Raw genomic sequence first — 22,344 nt, 5'->3', positions numbered from 1 at the left:
CTTTCTTACATTGATATTACATGACAACTAAAATATACATCAATTTTTAATTTGGGTCTTCGCGATGACATCTTTCCACATGGCGCGGATCAATATATCTAGCTATAGATTGCCGGTGCTAGCGTAGCCTATATGATCTCTTATTCCATCTCCATATATTATACTCCAAGTATATATAGCTTTGTCAAACATTGGTTGCCAGAGGACAATTCTTGATGCGATAAAGTCAGGCTGGCACTTATTCAATCCGAAGTACTTCGTTTTTTTTTTTGTTAAACCGTAGTTAAGATATGCTGTAGACGAAAATATATGTTGTAGATTAAAAAATGTTTTCTATCCTGGTCTGCTATAAATAACAATTAAAACCAACTGATAAAATCGATTAAATTGAAGAAAATGTCGAGGATTAGATATAATTAATGTAATTCTAGTACTATGAATTGGACCTTGTCTCATTTAATTAATTAATGTACTATAAACCATGATCTGACACCATGCTTAAGTAAAGCATTTTTTCTCTTGTCCTTATTAACACCACCCTGTTTCCTGGCTCACAAACAAAAATAACAAGTTATTCCTTCAGAAGTTGATACTAGGCAGTGTACTAAAATGGTATTTAGAAACACAGCATTGCATCAGAAAGGAACAACCAAATTGGTATTAGATGGAAATGATGACGATCTGTATACTGGGTCAGTTTTTTAAATCAATCCTTTATGATAATACCACATAAATGAAGACAGGAAAAATATATTTCTAATTTTGCATGCCTATTTTACATTGCCATTTAACCAGTAATAACAAAATTATAAAAGAACATTCAAAGCAATATACCTAGTGGCAAACTTTTGCATTGAACCACAGCGGATTAGCTAACTTCAGATGATAAGTTCACACACACGCACAAGTTAATTATGGAAGACAAAACTGCTGAAATGAAAATATATAGTTTAAAAATTAATGCATGAATAATAAAATACATGCATGAACAGAAATATAAATATTCATATAATAAAGTAGAAAGCTAAATCTATCCCGTGCATATTAAAACAAATATGTTACATATCATAACTAGAAACCTATAACATGATACGTATGAAAGATCCGCACATAACAACAGAAGTAAAAATATAAGTAAAAGGATAGTTAATGAATATTTGAGAAAATATTATTCTAGGGATGAAAATCATGTGCATGACGCTCTGCAGTTGGATACAATTAAAGAATTAGGATCAGTATATCTTTCAGTAGATCAATGAAACTAGCTTTCAAGAATAAATCTGAACATTGAATGACCATTGAAATGAAGCAATATGCAAATCTGGTTGTCCCAGAATTAATGATAGCAGACATAACCTTCAATATAAGGAAAATAGTCAACAAATAACAAATGTAGTCATCACTGTAGATACAAGCAAAATTAATATTTCTACGATTTACTCATACCGAAATAACAAAACACATGCGATTGTACAAAAGAATAAACAAAAACGCGTTCGGTCATTAAAGAGAACACACACAATTGAAAAAAAGCGAAAAATATTACACAAGTATATAAGAGAACAAGATGTATTCAAAATTAATGAAACAAAAATTTTCACTAAATTCCACTGAGTACCTCGACATAAAATGTGACAACTTGTTCTAAGGTGAATACATTGTTGCACACAAATGTAAGAGACATTTATCAAAAGTAAATGAAATGGAAATCAACAGCAAGAGGAAGAACCAAATTCTAAGGTGATTATAACCAACAATGAAGCTTTTCTAAGATGGTTACAAATAACAAACGCACCGACTGAACGATCTTTAGAATGTATAATATGACAAAGAGCGTCTCACACGTTTCAAAATAACAAGTAAGAAGCAAGCACTAGGGCACTATAAAGTCCTAAGCAGCGGAAGAGAAACACACAAGGTGTTAGCTGCAATATTTAATAAGGTACTGGAGGAAATGTAAACAACATGTGTAAAATACACAGTAAAATAGCCCACACAGTACAACCTCTGACAGTCAATACCCAACGATGCGATAAATTCTACATAACGTTAAAAACTTATACATCTCACATACTACACAACTTCCATAGCATACTCTACGAAGTCACCACTAAGCACTAATATAGAGACCGCCAATAACACAGCAGTTATGAAATTTAATCACCACTGAACAATATTGCATATGCTCTACACATCAGAGGAAGCACTAATTCGGTACCAAACTGAAGAAACTAAACAATACAATATAGTAAAACAGATGTAGTACTCGTATATAATTGTACATAGCCACAAAACATTGATACACACAGCTCAGGTGAATGGCGGTACACCATATGAAACTATTGCAAAAATGATGACTTGGTTGATGCTGGGGCTGGTGCAGCTGTTGTTACTGCTGGTGCTAGTGCTGCTACTGTTGCTGATGATGATGATAATGACAACGATGATGACGTTGATTCAGAAAGTGGTGAGGATAATAATAATAATAATAATAATAATAATAATAATAATAATAATAATATAATAATAATGATAAAAATAAAGTTTACAATGGAAAATTGGTTTGTCCATGACAATAGAAATAAACAGAAACAGGAGTCAATTAACTTTCTCTTACACACTCAGCAGCCAATATGATACATGTTATGTGTGTTACGTGTGTCTACTTGTTATACACACGCATATCTAACCATGTATATATTTACACATATGTATATGCATAGATAGGTATCACCATATATATGTTTTCTTTGCATCGTGTCAGGCTTTTATCTAATTCTTACACTTGGAATACACTTAAATCCATTCAATATTTTGATGTTTGTCCGTATTTATTAAAGACACATTTCTATATAAGTCGAAGCTACTTGAATTCCCTTGAAAACAATGCATTTCCATAACTTTGAGTCAATGTCATCACAGAATTAATCGTTTCGTTTGTTGCCTTGTTTTCGTCTATTAAACCAATTAATAATATTTTTGTTAATTTGATTTCGTAACTAGAAAAATTACGAAGCTTAGCATTTACTTTTTTAATTCTTAGACATACGATTTGTCCTCATTGATGTTGGTATACTCTTTCGATGTTATTATAGAACGTATGTTTTAAAAGTCTTTATTGAAGTGGGAAGCGTTAAGCAGTGATGCGTATAAATGCAATGTTATTACCTGTTCGAATATGCCAGTGATATGGTCGAACACGTAAACAAGCTGTTCACTCTATTTTGTTACGGAGAAATTTTCTCGCTGTAGACAAATGGTGTAAATGCACCTAAATTATCTCGCAGTGCCACCTATCCAGACAGTGAGTGAATGGCTTATTGACGAGTTCGCGCGTGCCACTGGTATATTCGAACTGGTAATAACATTGCATTTATACATATCACAACTTAGCGCTCCCGACCCGTAATTTAATTGCGGCAAGCTATCGATTAGAGCTACCAGCTGAGGTACGATGACTGGAATAACAAAAGAGAGATTGTCTCTCTTATCATCTTGCAGCACTCCTGACAAATCTCTGTGACTCAGGAGGAGATGACCACTCCAAAATCCTTTCTTCTAACATACTAGATGGGTAGCGCTTCGAGCTGATTTAGATGTATTTACAGCATTTATCGACGAACGAGAAATTTTCTCCGTGACAAAACACTGTGAATGGCTTGGTTAAAAGTTTGAAAATGCCACAGATATATTCGAACTGGTAATAGCATTGCATTTACTCATATTTTCTATAATAGAATTGAAGATATTCATTCAGGTTACCTCTATCTTATAAGGAATATGACAGTTAAGTTTTCTACAACTTGATTTAATCACGAGATCCTGTTTGTAGTAGGAAAGCTGACATTGAATGGTGAATATGTAAACAGGTCGAAAAGAAAGTATTTTACTGAAATATGAAGTCGACATAAATTTCAGAAAATATGCAAACACACTTGCCCATTAAAAATAGAAGCAAACGAAATATTATTTCAGGTTTTTATTTGGGAGCCAACTGTTTTTAAATGGATTCATCGCTCAGATGACAACATTTGTCACAAGCAACATAAAACCCCACCTCATCAATTATAGTGTCCTATATTTACTGCCTTTCTCTTTAATTAATCAAAACTGACATTCAATTTAGAATGTTCAAAATTTAAGTCAAATAAAAGTATATTTTAAAAAGGAAATTACACACATATGACATACACACATCACATACAGAATACGAATAGATCGGTAGATAAATAGATAGATAGATAGATAGATAGATAGATAGATAGATAGATAGATAGATAGATAGATAGATAGATAGATAGATAGATAGATAGATAGATAGATAGATAGATAGATAGATAGATAGATATTCAAATCAATCAGCAATAAAGATACATCTTTCAAATACTGATTCTCTCATGTAAACACTCAGATTTGTATCTTGTCAGTCTGGTTGTTGTATCATTTAGTTCGTTTTCAATATTTGATAGAATGATAGACTTAACAACATTTTAAAATATTCTCCATCCATTTTCTTCCTTTCCTTTTCAATTTTGTATATAATAGCTCTTTTACCTGTTTCAGAAGTCCATTTACTAACTGTACGGAATATACGGATGTTTCCTTTTAGATATAGTTATCAGTAAATTAAAAAATAATTCCTGCAGCGACACGATTTCCCCTCTTTTGATATGGAATAGACGATACCAATGCATGAGGAACAATGGAAACAAAACCAGGGTTTATTTTATCATTCTATGCATATTTACTGTAGAAATATCTGACATTCAATAATGGAACACGAGAAAAGATAGTTTGCTAACCGTAAACTCTGCAAGTCCCAGTTTTTTGCTTTATTTAAATCAAAAGTGTCATTCTATGTCTCTCGAGCAGGTGAGACATTCCCTATGCCCCATCCGGTTTCAAATTTGGTAGAAGGAAAACATATGAAAGAAAATCAAAAGGTAATTTTGTATTCAGGAAATTTTTTCATTTGCTTGCCAATAGTTCTTTTGCGATAAAAGATTACATATATATATATATATATGTGTGTGTGTGTGTGTGTGTGTGTGTGTGTGTGTGTTTATTATATAACTCGGTTTAAGAAGAGGCAATATTTAGATAATCATCCTATAGTTATGATTTATATCAACATAATAAATACATATAATACAATAAATACACCAAATCAAAGATAGAAATATAAAATACATGAGGTAAAACTGAACGTGAAAATGATCAATAACTAAAGAATGGTACGTCGATTAAAAATCATATTAAATTTAAGATTTAAAATGCTGAATTAAGAATTAAACATCGTAAGATACATCGATGGCAGTGGGGAAACTTAATGATGGATTTAAAAGTCAGAGAAATAATAAAGATACATTTTTACTGGGATTTCTAAAGAAATGTTTATAAGAGGGTTATAGCACCATACAAGACGTATTTCGACGGTCCTCTCTGGAGTTTATTTGTCTACAAGGTATGAACCTTTTAATTTCACACTGACAATGTCTCCATCATCAAGAATTAAGGAAATAGAAAGGTTCGAAGAAATATAATAGAAAGGAAAATTTAAAGTTACGTTATGTTGGCCGTTGGCTACTGTAACAGATACCGACCATTTTGACAATATTTCACGCTTATATATGTAAAGATATATATATATATATAATATATATATATATATATATATATATATATATGCGTGTGTGTGTTTGTGTATATGTGTGTATGTATGCATGTGTGTGATTGTGTGTGTGTAATTGAAATTTACAGAAATATAAAAGACGAAGACAGGTGAATAAACAACAAGCAGGCGTAATAGTTTGCCTTGCAGGAAGGTGAGAAAATATTTTGCATTTTGAGTTTACGCTCTTCAGCTGAAGGGAACGCGAGGAAATCAAGAGAGAGAATAAAAAACTTGTGGTTTGAGCGGTCAATCTAGGAAGAAGGGGATATAAAAAGTACAGGTGATCCCAAAACGAAGGTGCAATTGCGGGTGTGTATGTGAGAGTGTAAGTGTGGATAAGGGCTGGTAACACTGACGAGAGGATGTGTGCGTGTTAAAGTGTGTCCGTCTGTAATGTGTGGGTATTTAGATGATGGTGTAGGTGCTGGGAAGTGGTCAGTGCTAGTGTGTGTGTGGGGTGAAAGGGGTGGTGTGGGGTGGTGCTATAGTGGTGTGTGGTGTGATGTGCTGTGGTGTGGCGGCGTTGGGTTGTGGGGATGTAAGAGCGGGGTGTGTGTTTGGAGTGAGGAAGTGGAGGTGAGGATATAGAGGTGAGGATGTGGGATAGGGGTAGGGTATGTGGGAGTGGGACATGTGGGGGTAGCGTGTGAATGCAGGGGTATCAATGAAGAAAGACGGTGGTAGGAGTGAAGAGAGGAGAGGAGGAGAGTCAGATGAAGAGGGAGTGGAATCATAGGGAGAGAGGAGGGGGATTGAGCCCATGCGGTGCAAAGGAGAGAAGAATAATTCCTGTTCACGCGAAGACGGGAGTCCGGTTGGACCCTATACAAAGACAATCTGAGTGCAGGCAGGTGTTGTAAAGTATGACCGGTAAAACGGAAAAGGTACAAGACCGGGGTGTCATTGCCAAGTCTAATGTCTCGGAGTTGCTCCAGGAACCATTCAGCCAAGCGGCGTCCCGTTTTCCCGATGTACGGAGGACAGAAAGAGCAGGAGATGCAATAAATGACGTTGTTAGAAGTGCAGCTACAAGTCAGTGATAAGATAGGGACGATGATGGGTGCCTGTGAGGATGATGGTGTTGGAGGGGTAGGTGCAATGTGCTAGGAATGAGCCAGGCTGGAAAGTGGGGTTAGGGAAGAAACTATGGACTAGGAGGTCACGTAGGTTGTGGGATCGTTTCAGGGAGGGAAGGGTTGGTTGTGGAAGATGTGCAAAGTGGCGGAATCGGACTGGAGTCGTCGGAAGGCTCGGAGAATGGCGCGCTGGAGGAGGCGGGTAGAGGTGTGGTAGGTGAGGGGAAACGGGAGAGGGCAACGGCGGGGCGGGTGCGAGCAGAATATGCTCTGGCAAGGGCGGTGTGGATAGTGGTGATAGGATATCCACGAAGGATGAAGTGGCGAGCTATGACTTAAGAGTGAGTCTCAAAGTCATGGTTGTCACTGCCGAGCTTCCGCAGGCGGAAGAATCAGATGGAGTCGTCGGAAGGCTCGGAGAATGGTGCGTTGGAGGGACGGGGTGGAGGGGAGCATGAAATAGGGACTAGTAAAACAGTCAACGGCTGAGGAGGGTTTTACGTCTTTTGTTATTTTGTCCTGCATTTATCTCTGTGTTTACGTATTTTTCACTTATATAATACGATAGGCTTCTTTCAGTCTCTGTCTACCGAATACACACACAAGGCTTTGGTCGGCCCGTGGCTATAGCAGAAGATTCCACGCACTGGGACTGAACCTGGAACCATGTTGTTGGGAAGCAAGTTTCTTACCATATAACCACTCCTGTGTGTAGGTTCATGTATATGCATGTGTGTGTACACACACACACACTCACACGCGCATACACGCACAAACATATATGATGATGATGGATTCTCTTGTGAACGACAAATGAGGTATCAGTAAGATTATGCAGTAAACATGTTCTATGGACATGAATGTGCCTCTTGCCGTCTGTCGGTGCCTTGCAAACCTTTTGGCAAAGAAAGCAAGTTGAGGACTTAATTTGTTTGAGTGTTTGTGGATTATTTATTATGTGCTTCCTTGGGTGGGCGGCAAGTCCTATTTTGCTTCGTGCCACAAAACTACGATGACAGGTAAGATTTCCATTTAGAGGAGCAACGTTTTTTCAGTGTGTCTTCATGCTTGCACGAAGTTGGTCCCGATGTTGGAGTCGACTTTCCTCAAATCTTTGAACTGAGGAGAAGTAGGACTGGCGCCAGTTCCTACGTTCTGATGCCTTATTTTTCTCAGTGAGCAAAGGGAATTTTGCATCGCTTCAAAGTTTCTCTTAGTTTGTCTTTGATGGTCAAGCGTGGCTTCCAGTAGACCTTCCTATTGGGAATTGGCCTCAGTGAAATTGCTTCGGAATTTTAATATCACTCATACTTGAGAGACAACCTAACCAATAAAGCAGTATTTTTATGAACATGGCTTCAGTACCTGATATATCCAAAGGCTTTAGAATAGCCACGGCGTTTCTTTGTATATAAGACTTCAAAGTTAAAGAGACACATACGGCACTTCGTCCATCGCATGCAGTTCTCTGGATACAGCCACAGAGAAAGGATCAGAGTATATGAAGAAGCCATGAGGAAATTTGAAATTATCATACGTAACGTTAAGAATGGGATTTGTCCACTCTATAGGAGCAAGTCATGGAATACAATTGAAAGGAGTGAGAAGAAAATGGGGAAGGCCTACTTATGGTGTGATAGCCACAAATACCAGTATGTCATGTTCGTCAACCCCACCCCTAGAGGCGAATTGGTGTACCACATTAGAATGGCCCTAGGCAACCTTAAGTAAGGTTTTAGAAAGGCCATGTAACTTTATCAAATCCCTAATCAGTACGACCTACCCTTTTAATAGACCCACCTGTACTGATAGGAACTGTATTGTATGTAGAGTTAATCCACTAACAAACTATAAAGCTAGGAATGTAGTCTATAGAATAAGATATACAGAGGGACGGTGCAGAAAGAAGACAACGACGTACGTGGGGAATACAGCACATACCATAGGAGAGCGGGATGGTAAGCATTGGAAGGAACTCTGAAAAACAAACGAAAACACATTCACTTCAAGATTTCAATTTAATTTTTCAAGGTATTTTCGTCGCTTTAAAACCGCGGCCTGTTCGCTGACAAAATTGCTGCATCTGAGAAAGTAACAGTTAGTTCATGATATATGTGTATGTATGTATGTATGTATGTATGTATGCATGTATGTATGTATGCATGTATGTATGTATGTATGTATGTATGTATGTATGTATGTATACATGCATGTATGTATGTATGTGTCTATGTATGTATGTATGTATGAATGTATTTATGAATGTATGTAGGTGTGCATGTAAGCGTACGTATGCATATGTGTACCTGCGTAAGCATGGGTGCACGCCTATACGCATGTATGCATGTACGTACGTATGTATGTATGTACTTATGTATGCATGTGAGTATTTAAGTATGTAAGTGTGTATATGTGTATGTGTGTGTATATGTGCATGTACATGTGAACGTACATTTATGTATTGATATATGTTTCTGTTCAAGTTGTATATATGACTGTTACTCTGCCGAAGGTTATATATATATACATATAACTTAGATACGTTTCGACCAAAGATTGGTCCAGGCCATGTCTAACTTAATAGCACCACCTGATAGGATTGTCTAAATCCTGTTTAAGTCATGTTTTGTTTATGGTCCATTCAAGTAGTGAGTTCTTGTTAACTGGGTTGTATCCAGGTATGGGTGGCTTACCCGGTATTCGTAGAAGAAATCTATCCAGACTCTGTTTAAAGATGATGGGATAATTTTCCTCTTTGATCCCTTTCGGAACAATGTTGTGTGTGTGGGGGGGTCCCTCTCACCACCGTCTAACGGTGAATTGATACAATGTCTTAGACACATACATGCAAATATAAACCTACCTATACTTATGTGCAAGCACACACAATCATATAAACACGTATACACACTCACATATATACTTATAAAGTATACATATGTATGCGCTTATCCATCTACACCTTTAGGGCCACTTACAACATGCACCATTTTCCCATTCATTTATTTATCCTACTCCGTATGACAGCCTCAATAGCTGGTCTTTTGTTTTTAAATTTCAACTGACCTATTATATCGAACGTTGGACCATGGCCTCACTCACTTCGGGCAACAGGTGGAAGTGCTTAACCACCTACTAGTAAATAAATTTTTTAAAATTGCATTTAATCGATTAGCACGCTATTTTGATAAATGCTATTTATTAGTACTATAAAAATAATTGTTAGAAATTATTATGATTAATTTAAAACCGTATCGTATCTTCACACCATCTCAGACTAAACCCTATTGGCATATCCCACTATTATTTTTTATTTCTTATTATTTAACCATCTTGTCCCCCACCTCCAAACAAAGGATTAATCCACCAAATACTGTTATAAGTTTATTCATTTACTTAAGGTCCCAAAGAGATGCCGAAGCAAACTGAAATGCTTACAGCCATATCCAACTGTTCCTTTTTCTTCTCTAGGTTCTTTTTTTTAATTTATTCTTCACTTTGGTGAAGCACCATGTTTCAAGTCTGTTTTATAACCAAATGTGATAAATATGTTTAGCATATCAATGGCAATACCATACGACATTGGAAACTGAAACAGCTGTTAGTTGGGATGCCGTGTATTTGTATTGACTTAATAAATAATAATTAATGTAAATCAATTGTCCATCAACATTACTTCATTTTCTGTTTTCTTTAAACATATATATATATATATATATATATATATATATATATATAGAGAGAGAGAGAGAGAGAGATAGATAGATAGATAGATAGATAGATAGATAGATAGATAGATAGATAGATAGATAGATAGATAGATGGATAGATAGATAGATAGATAGATAGATAGATAGATAGATAGATAGATAGATAGATAGATAGATAGATAGATAGATAGATAGATAGGCTTAAGTAGTAAATATAGATCTCAGCACACAGGCACACACACCTTTTACGTGGAGTTGTCGTCCAAACCTCTTTCTGCTTATGTGCCACATATTTGTCTCAGTACGGAAATCTTGTAGATCATCGTCATCATCATGTGCAGCAGTAACAGTTCTCTTCGGCTTACCTACTGCATCACCACTAACCAAATAAATGTATTGGATTTAGATACTTAACTTTTAAAAAACAAACAACTAATTCGCTCGTTTCTTTATTATTTGTTACTAAATGACCTTTTCCTTTAGGCGTTAATTTAGCCTTCTCTCGTCTTATTATTTACACGGATCCAAAGGCGGTGAACTGGCGGAATCGTTAGCGCACCAGGCGAAATGCTTAGCGGTATTTTGCCCGTCGCTTCGTTCTGTGTTCGAATTCCACCGAGGTCGACTTTGCCTCGATGTCGATTAAATAAGTACGAGTTACGCACTGGGGTCGATGTAATCGACTTAATCCCCTTCCCCAAGCTGCCATTATGGTAAAAATTTGAACTCATTATTTACACGAATCGTACATTATTCACAGCATATTCTCTCTATAATTCCTCGTAGCATATTTTCCTAACTCCGAATTGTTACGTTTCAACGACAGATCCTTCTTCAGTTCAACCTTTTAATTTGAGTAATAAATAGCACTTACACAGATTATTTGAGCAATTCAAACACATGCAATAAAATATTTTTCACCAGTTATTCTCGATCACACTGTTTTTGCGACACCATCTCTCTTTCTAGCCAACATATATATACCTGAAAACAAGGAGATAGGTAGAAGAATCTTCAATGGTTTATTTTATTCCTTGCTTTTAAAACTAACATGAACACATATGTATTCGTGTTTCTATTTTCAAAAATTATATTTGGCATTTGGTCACGGTATAATTATGTGTTGGATGTTCTCACAAGTTATTGTCCTTCCCGTGTTTCTAAATAAATTCAGGTACTAAGTTTAACATAATCACCTGTTTTCTACCACAAATAAGCGACCGTGTGCTTAAATTGCTATTCTTTTTTAAACATATACTGATTTCACAGTTTCAATTTGAATAACTTATATGGATATGTTTTTCTTTCTCCCACTTCTGAGGAATAATTAATAAAAATAATTTATGGTGTTTGATTTCAATATTGCCTGCCATACGCTACGCGTTTGTCCATAAAATATTATTATATGAGTGTCGAGATTTACACCTTCTATGATTTAATAGTTTCTGTCACGTAAAGAAACATCTGCACTAAAAGATTTGCAGTACTAGAATATTTCACAAAGTATTGTACACAATTATGACTATATTTAAATTACACAGAGGAATATACATAGATTATTTATGAAGATATATTAGTAGCCATTGTGAGACTGAAGTATTCCGTGATGTTCAGTGTAATGACAGTAACTATTTTGTAGCTACCTGTAAATTACGCCGTAGGAAATGAATCTAAGATAAACCGTGCACTGCTTGATAAAAACATCTAAGCGTTTCATCAACTAAAATGGAAAAATAGCTATAGGAAATTATAATTTAGTGATTAACTATCAAGTGTTATTGAAAATTATTTCAAATCTGCATTCACTGATCTCTTAGAACAGCTCTCACTTTTAATGTTTACTACTAGATTTGGTTTTAAAACTGAATTATACATACAAGCATACAAATATACATATGTATGTGCATATATATATATATATATATATATATATATAATATATATATATATATATATATATATATATATATATATATATATATGTCCCTTGAACACAACTTCCATGACTGCATAGGTACAGTCTTTTGGCATAACTTAATTTCTCCATATCTTTTGTATTACTGCTGTCAGCATTTCTCAAATATAAACAGTTCTACATTCACATTATTTACATTTGACGGATATTTCTTCTCATCTTGTTTGTTGTTAACACAACGTTTCAGCCGATATACCCTTCAGCCTTCATCGGGTGTCTTGAGGAAATATCGAACCTGTGTTCTCATCCCTAAGGTATTTTTCGATATTGTTGTTGTTGTTGTTGTTGTTGTTGTTATTATTATTATTATTATTATTATTATTATTATTATTATTATTATTATTATTATTGAGTGAGAGAGCAGTTCATGCCATCAAAGTGGCACTGGGGTAAAATATACGAAGCCCAATATACCCATCATGACTACACGTCTGATAAGGGTACACCAGGCACATGCATCACAACCATATGTGAGCGACATGGTGATCTCATATCAAAATAAATAGCACATGACCTTGCAGGTGAGGCCCAGTTAGAATTTTCTTCAGGTTGAGTAGCCCATCCCGCTCAAAAGGTCCCTGAATAAGGGTTGTTTAAGGATGTTGAAAGAACCACCCATGTTTCCAGAGGTGAATTATTCAAACCCCAAAGAATCCCTCTCAACACATGGCTATGATGCTCCCCCACTACTTCTGCTCGTGATCAGAGATGCACATATCGTCAGCCACTAAAGGAAATGCTCAACTGGTTAAGGTCAAACAACTGACAAGCAAATCTGTGGCATTGAGCAGAATATTTGCTGTAGCCCATCTTTTATACCAAGACAAAACAATGTACATGATAACACTTCCAATCAGTTAAAATCAGAAGCCATGAGAGCCACTGCCTGGTACTAGATCAGGGCATATTATTATTATTATTATTATTATTATTATTATTATATTATTATTATTATTATTATATTATTATTATTATTATGAGTGTCAATAAAGTGTCGCTGGGATAAAATATACGAAACCCAGTATACCCATCATGTGCGCGACATGGTGATCTTATATCAAGATAAACAGCTATCTGATACTTTCCTGATTATTCTAGTCGCACCAAGGCGGCACACTTTTGTAACAGTTCTACTGGGCAATCTATTCCAATATCAACTATATAGCATATGTGGTGCATCTTGTCCACCACCACTACTAGGTCCGGTCTGTTATGCTCTAACAACTGACCTATTTGGATTGGGAAAACACAGAGGATTTCGTTAGAGTCCGACTCCACCACTCTGTGGTTTGTTCTCATACCACGTGTTGCATCTCCTTTGTCCCCACTTTCTACAGTTTCTAATGTAGCACTTTCGTTACCTGATCGTATCGCCACGACTCGCAGTGGTTTTGGGTAAATCTAATATCATCATCATCATCATATCATTATTATTATTATTATTATTATTATTATTATTATTATTATGTTTTTGACTTTTTGTACATGCCTCATTGTTTTCAGGGATGTGCGTTGATAGACATGTTAGTGTCTTGAGATGTGGTGTGGTATTACGTGTTGTTTGCCTAGCTGTTTTAATGCCTAACTTCTTGGCTTAATTTCATCGTCTGTAAGTGAGGGTGCACATTGTCTCACAGTGTAATTCTGAGGTCTGAAGACGGAAGTCACGGATATTTCCATCAGACACTATTGTACAAATATTTTGGCTAATTTAAAGGGGATTTTCATTTTGATGTGTATTGAGTGACATGAGCTAAACAGAAAATATTGTTTGAAGTCCATTGGCTTATGATGAATGTCAGTTACAATTTGGTTAAACAATGAATCACACAACAATATCGTATAAAATTTCCCTATGCTCGCTGGGGATCCAAAAATGAACAACATTCTGAAAACACATAAATTTATCAAATGAAAAGCAACGTAGTTCGTTGAAAAGACTTCTGACAAATGCGAAGCTTTACACAACTACGAAACCAATACTTAACTTAATTGGTCATCCAAACTGTAGAACGTGCCTCAGCCTGCACGAGGGCTCGGAATTCCTATTCAAACAAAGGGAGAGGTTCACAGTTAAAAGCAAGTTCCCTTGTGCCTCCGAGAATATAATATATTTTATAACATATTCACGTTGTGGACATAGCTACATAGGACAGAGACGTATGGCACTTTGACGGTGAACCGCACTACACAAGGAACAGTACAGGCAGGTTCCTTCGGGAGAACTCATAGAGAGATACGCTGGTAATATCCAACCAAACTTCACAGTTTTTCCATGTACCAATGCAAAGAAACAAGTTATGCAGAAGAACGTTTAAATAAAGAAAAGTTATTTATCGAAAAATACAGAACACGCTTAAATATGAACGCATAACCAACTTTGATTTCAGTATATATTTTATTTCAACTTTTATTATATCCTTGAGTTTGATATAGACTACACTGTAACAGTGTCATAACACTACGAAAACTAAATCAGTAACAAACAAGTAACAACCTTATATCTCTTCTCAATGACTTCTACCACTGCCTTCACAGGGGTGTCAGGATTTCACCTCAACATCTTTTCCTTTTGTGTCTGATTTTCCGTGAAAGTCAATATTTTGCTTTTATTTATTATGTATTTCTTATCACCTCTCCCCACCTTTTTCTTTTTTTCACTTAATTCTCCTGGCAGAAATTGGAATATTTTTCGGTTTGGCTCTACCTGCAAAAGTTCATTTTTTTTTTTTACGTAGTCGATGTACTCCTTGGTTCGACTATTTCTTGAGGTACCGGGATGTAAAAACTGTCTTAAGGAAATTCCATTGGTTCTCCGTATTTTAGTCTTTCTTCCGTAAACTTTTTTTCCGTAAACCTTTTGTGTTCCCACATATTGACCTTTTACCATGTACGTCATCTTTCCTAAACATATACTTATTATACTTTCTTCCCAACTTTCCTTCCCTGAATATTTTTAAAAAATCACCTTGTCACCGATTTTGAAGTATTTTATTTTATTTTCGGTGTTTCTCTATATTTTGTTCTCTTCTTTTCGGTAGTAATTTCTTAAATACTGACCTGACTTTCCTGGTAAACATTATTTCAGATGGCGACATGCTTGAAATGGTGTGGGAGTTTGTAACTCGTTCCTAGATTTTTTCAGACCCCGCTTAATCGTGTCTACAAACGTTCCGCTACTCTATTCGATCTTGGATGGTATGGCAGAGTAGTAATATGATCTATTGCATGCATTTTCCAAAAGTTTTCAAATTCCTTCGATGTAAACTCTGTTTTGTTATCAGATACTTTAGTGTCTGGGACGCCATATCGCAAAAAATTTCGTCCAGAAATTCTGTTGTTACTTTGTAAGTTGGCTTCCTACATTTACATGTTTCCGGCCCTTTCGTGTAATTATCCACAACTATTAGATAATACCTTCCATTTAACGGTCCTGCGAAGTCTATGTGTAATCCGGATCAAGGTATGTCAGTATTGGGCCAAGGCTGAATTTTTATAAGTAGTGCGTTTGCTGCCAAGGCACAACCCCTGCACGCTTTCACTAATTTTTCAATATCCTGATCCATATTTGACCAGTAAACGTAGCCCTTCATTAGTGCTTTCATTCCCGCGATTCCTTGATGTCCCATGTGGAACTCTTTTAGCATACGATTTTGCAAAGAAACAGGTATTACATCCCTTTGAGTGTACATAAGTATGTCATCACATATCGAATCCCATTTCGAAACAGTGTTACGCTCGGCTACATGATTTATTATATTTGTTTCTGACATCACTATTTTTTCATTTCTCTGCTTTATATATGAATATATATTTTCTCTAAAATGATTGGTAGTTAGCGTACAACATTGCAGAGTATATATATATATTTTATTTCGATATCAGCTTTTAATGCCGCTATTACTGTGTCCTCTAACGGTTCATTGTATTTAGGTATCAATCTTGACAACCCATCCGCACGTTCCAGTTTTTCCGATGGTAGAAATTCCATCTTAAAACCATAATTTAACAGGATCGTTCCTCACCGCTGCAATCCGTTGGCTGTGTGTGCGGGGATACCCTTTTTCGATCCGTAAATTGACAACAATGGGCGGTTATCTGTATGCAGACTGAATTTCTTGAATGTATGAATTTGTGAAATTTTTTCACCGCAAAAATAATAGGTAATGCATCCTCCTCAATTTTGCAGTAGTTTGTTTTTTTCAGCCGCCAACAATGAACGTGAAGTATAACCGATGGCTTTTAGGCTACTATTTTGATACTTGTGAGAAATTACCGCTCTTATACCAATTTCGCTAGCATCTGATGCTACTACTAGGTTTAAATTTGGATCAAAGTGCGATAATGACAGTTCTGATGTTAAAACATTTTAAAATTTCTTCGAACGCTTTTTGGCACCTGTATGATCAAAACCATTTAACCTCTCTTTTCAATAGGCTGATTAGGGGTACTCTTATATTGTGTATACTCGGTATATATATTTCGTAATTGTGTGCGAGCCCCAAGAACGCTTGTAACGTTATAATATTTTTCCGGGCAGGCATATTTTTATTGCAGTCGCTTTTGAAGGATCTGGTCTGCAATTATTTTTATCGATAACGCGCCCTAGATACTTTATATCTGGAATGAAAAATTGCCTTTTTTCGTCGCTCAGTTTAAATTTATATTCCTTTATTCTTTCAAAGACCTTTTTAACGTATTTCTCATGCTGTCATCATGACTCACGTTTTATGACTATGACATCCAAGTAAGCAAAATCACTATCTACAAGCATAGTGTTCATCACCTGTCGGAAAATAATAGGTGCCAACTTTATCCCTAAAGGAAGTCAATTTAATTTATATAAACCTTTATGGGCATTTATCGTTAACTCCGACAAGTCAACTTTTAAAAATGTTCCTTCATTGAATTTCGCAAAAATTTCATCCGGACTTGGCAATGTTTAGGAGAGTTCACTTGCTATACCACAGGGGTCTCAGGATTTCACGACATGTTCACATACACATCTCTCTCAATATTTCCTCTCACTACTTTATCTTTCGATTTTTTGTATATTTATTTACCCCTCCCCCAAAGTGAAATATCATCTCTCCCATCTTGAATAACAACGAACACCAAATTACATCACGTTAGATTTTATTACCTGTTAATTTCTTTCATTCACATTAATTTTCTTAAGAAAAGACGAAACCGGTCGACAAACACAGTACACTTTTTTCCCTTATAAAATATATTACAAAATATGTGAAAATTATGTAAAATATGTGCATTTTCCTTCTTTTGTTTTTGCCTCACAACACACCACGTGGGAATAATCGAAATTCTCTTCGTCCCTTTTTCTTACTTATATATATATATATATATATATATATATATATATATAATATATATATATATATATATAATATATATATATATAAATAAAGAGAGAGATAGACAGAGAGAGAGAGAGAAAGAAAGAGAGAGAAAGAGAGAAAAGGAGGGAGAGAAATATATATTGAAGTTATCAAGTATTTAGAAAAAGTTATTTAGAATACATTGTCACTAACCTCTCGGAAAGAAGACAACACATAGTATTTATTTTCTCTGTAGTGTGCATTTTTATGTAAGCGATTTCCATGTTCAACGTTTCAAACTCATGGGTTCTTGTCTAATTAATATATCTCCGACAAATGATTTTTAAAAGTCTATAAAACAAGACAAAGACATCATGGATGTAATGGACAAAGACATCACATTTCCCCAAACTATGATTGTCTTTTGATGTGTTTGTAGCAAGAAGGATATCATGCAATCCTACATCTTTGAAAGCGGCCTTAAACCCAATTCAGATGTTTGTGTGAAAGTGATGGAGACTCATGTCACACGTTAGTAGCAAACGAATGCTGCTGGAAGGCCTCACCACCCCTAATTTCTGGCTTCCTAATTACCCCGAATAAAAATCCATGATTTATTATTTGTAGAATGCGGTTTACAATACAAGGCTTGACTTGTGGCCAAGAATAAGGAGCATTTTGAAGATCTTCCCAGGGACACGTCGTAAGGCCCAGGTGGAAGATGAGGGCGGTTACTTTGAGTAAAGCATAATATATTTATGGATAGGATATTGTTTTCTTCTTTCATGCAAACTGTCAAGTTTATCCCGAACACGCTGTATACACACGCACTCAGCCTCATATATATATATATATATATATATATATATATATATATATATATATATATATATATATATATATATATATATATATATATATATAAGTATAGGAAAGAATGGAGCTGAACGAAGATTTAACAAAATTCCTTTATTTTCGACATATGTTTCGAAGTCTACAAAATCCCTAATTCCTAAGGAATAAGGAGTCCATTATGCAGCTTTCTCTTCAGGAAAATCCAGGAACTTAATTCTCCAACAAAATGCACAACAGGTTTTTCGATGACTGCTCACGAAGAGCCCATAGAGATAATGATAAATAACGTTTATTTATAGGGGGTGACGCCAGACTGGTTGAAAGTAGGAGAAAATGTCAGTTAAATAGTTCAAGGGTTCAATCAAGGTTGGAGAAGGAAGGTAAAGGAAAATTAAAGTGAGGGAATGTATTCTGTATGACTGGTGTTTATATTTGATTTATTTTATGAATGAGTGCTCGTATGTATGAGTGTGTAAAATTGCCTTAATATGTGTGTGTCTGTGAATGCGTGAATGTGTGTGTGGAAGGCAGAGAGAAAGAATTAACGGTCAGGAGGTGAAAAGACTGTGTCTGTGTGTTCGAATGTGTCAACTTAAGAGGGAGAGGGCAGATGGAGGCCACAATAGTAATGACAAGAGACAAGGTTACTGCTGGAATTGGTAGTAGTTCTTAGCAATTATGAGAAAGTCTTATAAACTAAAGGGGTGAGATATCACATTTTAATTTTGTAGGAAATCCAGGGGTTATCTATATTAGACTTCAATGGTATGAGTGAAAGGTATGCTTTTTCCAGTGTAGGCATCTGAAAGATCTCTCGACAATCGAGTTTATTAGTTGAGCTCGGGCAAACAGAATATGAAAGAGTTCGGAATTACAGAGGGCACAGATTTTTCTGCCCTTATCAAACGGTAAGGACACCGATAATATTGACCATTCCAGCTTAAAAGTTGAATTTGCGTTCTTCAAACGCCAGACTAATTTGCTTAGCCCCGTGGAGTGCTGGTTACTCTTATCACGGAACGTGGAAAAATTATTTGATATCCTTGTGGCTAAATTAGAGGAGGTTGCGCCAATATAGAGGTAGACATCGGGTCCAGCAGAAATTTTGCACTGGTAAGTGGTGTTTCTAATTTTGGAGTTATTTCATAAGAATCTTAATCTATTGGGATTAGTTTCCGATACAAATACAGCGTTCTTATTTCTATGGTGGTTGTAAAAATTACTGCTGGATTCGATACTATTCAACCTATTTTCATTACTATTTAAGGCAATATCACCTGCACATTCCCTGTTTCTGGGAATGCTGTGATTGTTATAGTCCGTAAAACTACTGTTGTTAAAACCGCTGCTACTATTATTGTTGAGATCCCCTCCGTTAATGACCAGGCCAGTGCTCTTATCCTTATTACTATTACTAACGCCAATGCTGGTATGAAGGCTGCTAATATCTGTGCTATTTCTATTATTATTATTACTACTATATGTTATGTTGGAATTTGACAGGGCGGTGTCTCTGCTCATGGGTGACGAGACCTTATTTAGCAGCTTATTGTTATGGGAGGCAATTATCTGCCCCTACCATAAACCTTCCACAAACCTAAAATATGTCAGTGTTTTCTCTAACCACGCAAAAACTATCACAGATAATTTAGTTAAAAATATTTCTTTAAGATTATCAAATTTATCTGCCAACGTCGACATTTTTAAGCAGAAAGGGGAATTCTATAATGCCGCCCTGTCGAAAGCCGGTTATAGGGAAAAGGTAGCATATATAGACCCGGCCCTTCCGAAACCAGTTTTTGCTTATCAGGATAAGTCAACTTACAATAATATAAATAATATAAGTAGTGATGGTAGCTCTAGGAATGTCGACACAAATATAGCTAACATAAATAATTTGCGGTCCAAGGGAGACCATCGTAGGCCAAAACCCATTCTTCAACACAGAGATGCCCCCCTTAATGTAAGAGTTAACACTCCGAGCCAGTACAAGAACAGAAAAAACTATATCTGGTTTGTGATTCCCTTCGGAAAACAAATCGGATCTAACCTCCCTTTACAGTTTCGCCAAGCCATTGCCAGGAATTTTCCCAGAAATTCGAGATATTACTCCACTATAAATTCGCACAAATTAAGGATTGCTTTCTCAAATACTAAAAATCTCTCACAGATAATTGCCTCCCATAACAATAAGCTGCTAAATAAGGTCTCGTCACCCATGAGCAGAGACACCGCCCTGTCAAATTCCAACATAACATATAGTAGTAATAATAATAATAGAAATAGCACAGATATTAGCAGCCTTCATACCAGCATTGGCGTTAGTAATAGTAATAAGGATAAGAGCACTGGCCTGGTCATTAACGGAGGGGGACTCAACAATAATAGTAGCAGCGGTTTTAACAACAGTAGTTTTACGGACAATAACAATCACAGCATTCCCAGAAACAGGGAATGTGCAGGTGATATTGCCTTAAATAGTAATGAAAATAGGTTGAATAGTATCGAATCCAGCAGTAATTTTTACAACCACCATAGAAATAAGAACGCTGTATTTGTATCGGAAACTAATCCCAATAGATTAAGGTTCTTATAAAATAACTCCAAAATTAGAAACACCACTTACCAGTGCAAAATTTCTGCTGGACCCGATGTCTACCTCTATATTGGCGCAACCTCCTCTAATTTAGCCACAAGGATATCAAATAATTTTTCCACGTTCCGTGATAAGAGTAACCAGCACTCCACGGGGCTAAGCAAATTAGTCTGGCGTTTGAAGAACGCAAATTCAACTTTTAAGCTGGAATGGTCAATATTATCGGTGTCCTTACCGTTTGATAAGGGCAGAAAAATCTGTGCCCTCTGTAATTCCGAACTCTTTCATATTCTGTTTGCCCGAGCTCAACTAATAAACTCGATTGTCGAGAGATCTTTCAGATGCCTACACTGGAAAAAGCATACCTTTCACTCATACCATTGAAGTCTAATATAGATAACCCCTGGATTTCCTACAAAATTAAAATGTGATATCTCACCCCTTTAGTTTATAAGACTTTCTCATAATTGCTAAGAACTACTACCAATTCCAGCAGTAACCTTGTCTCTTGTCATTACTATTGTGGCCTCCATCTGCCCTCTCCCTCTTAAGTTGACACATTCGAACACACAGATACAGTCTTTTCACCTCCTGACCGTTAATTCTTTCTCTCTGCCTTCCACACACACATTCACGCATTCACAGACACACACATATTAAGGCAATTTTACACACTCATACATACGAGCACTCATTCATAAAATAAATCAAATATAAACACCAGTCATACAGAATACATTCCCTCACTTTAATTTTCCTTTACCTTCCTTCTCCAACCTTGATTGAACCCTTGAACTATTTTAACTGACATTTTCTCCTACTTTCAACCAGTCTGGCGTCACCCCCTATAAATAGACATTATTTATCATTATCTCTATGGGCTCCTCGTGAGCAGTCATCGAAAAACCTGTTGTGCATTTTGTTGGAGAATTAAGTTCCTGGATTTTCCTGAAGAGAAAGCTGCATAATGGACTCCTTATTCATTCGGAATTAGGGATTTTGCAGACTTCGAAACATATGTCGAAAATAAAATAAAGAAATTTTGTTAAATCTTCGTTCAGCTCCATTCTTTCCTATACTTAATATGTTAAATTAAACTTTAAATTTTGCACTAAGGCACGG

The sequence above is a fragment of the Octopus sinensis genome, linkage group LG12 (genome assembly GCF_006345805.1).
Source record: "Octopus sinensis linkage group LG12, ASM634580v1, whole genome shotgun sequence".
Taxonomy (NCBI): Eukaryota; Metazoa; Mollusca; class Cephalopoda; order Octopoda; family Octopodidae; genus Octopus; species Octopus sinensis.
The sequence above is the reverse complement of the archived record's forward strand: the minus strand, read 5'-3'. Positions refer to the sequence as shown.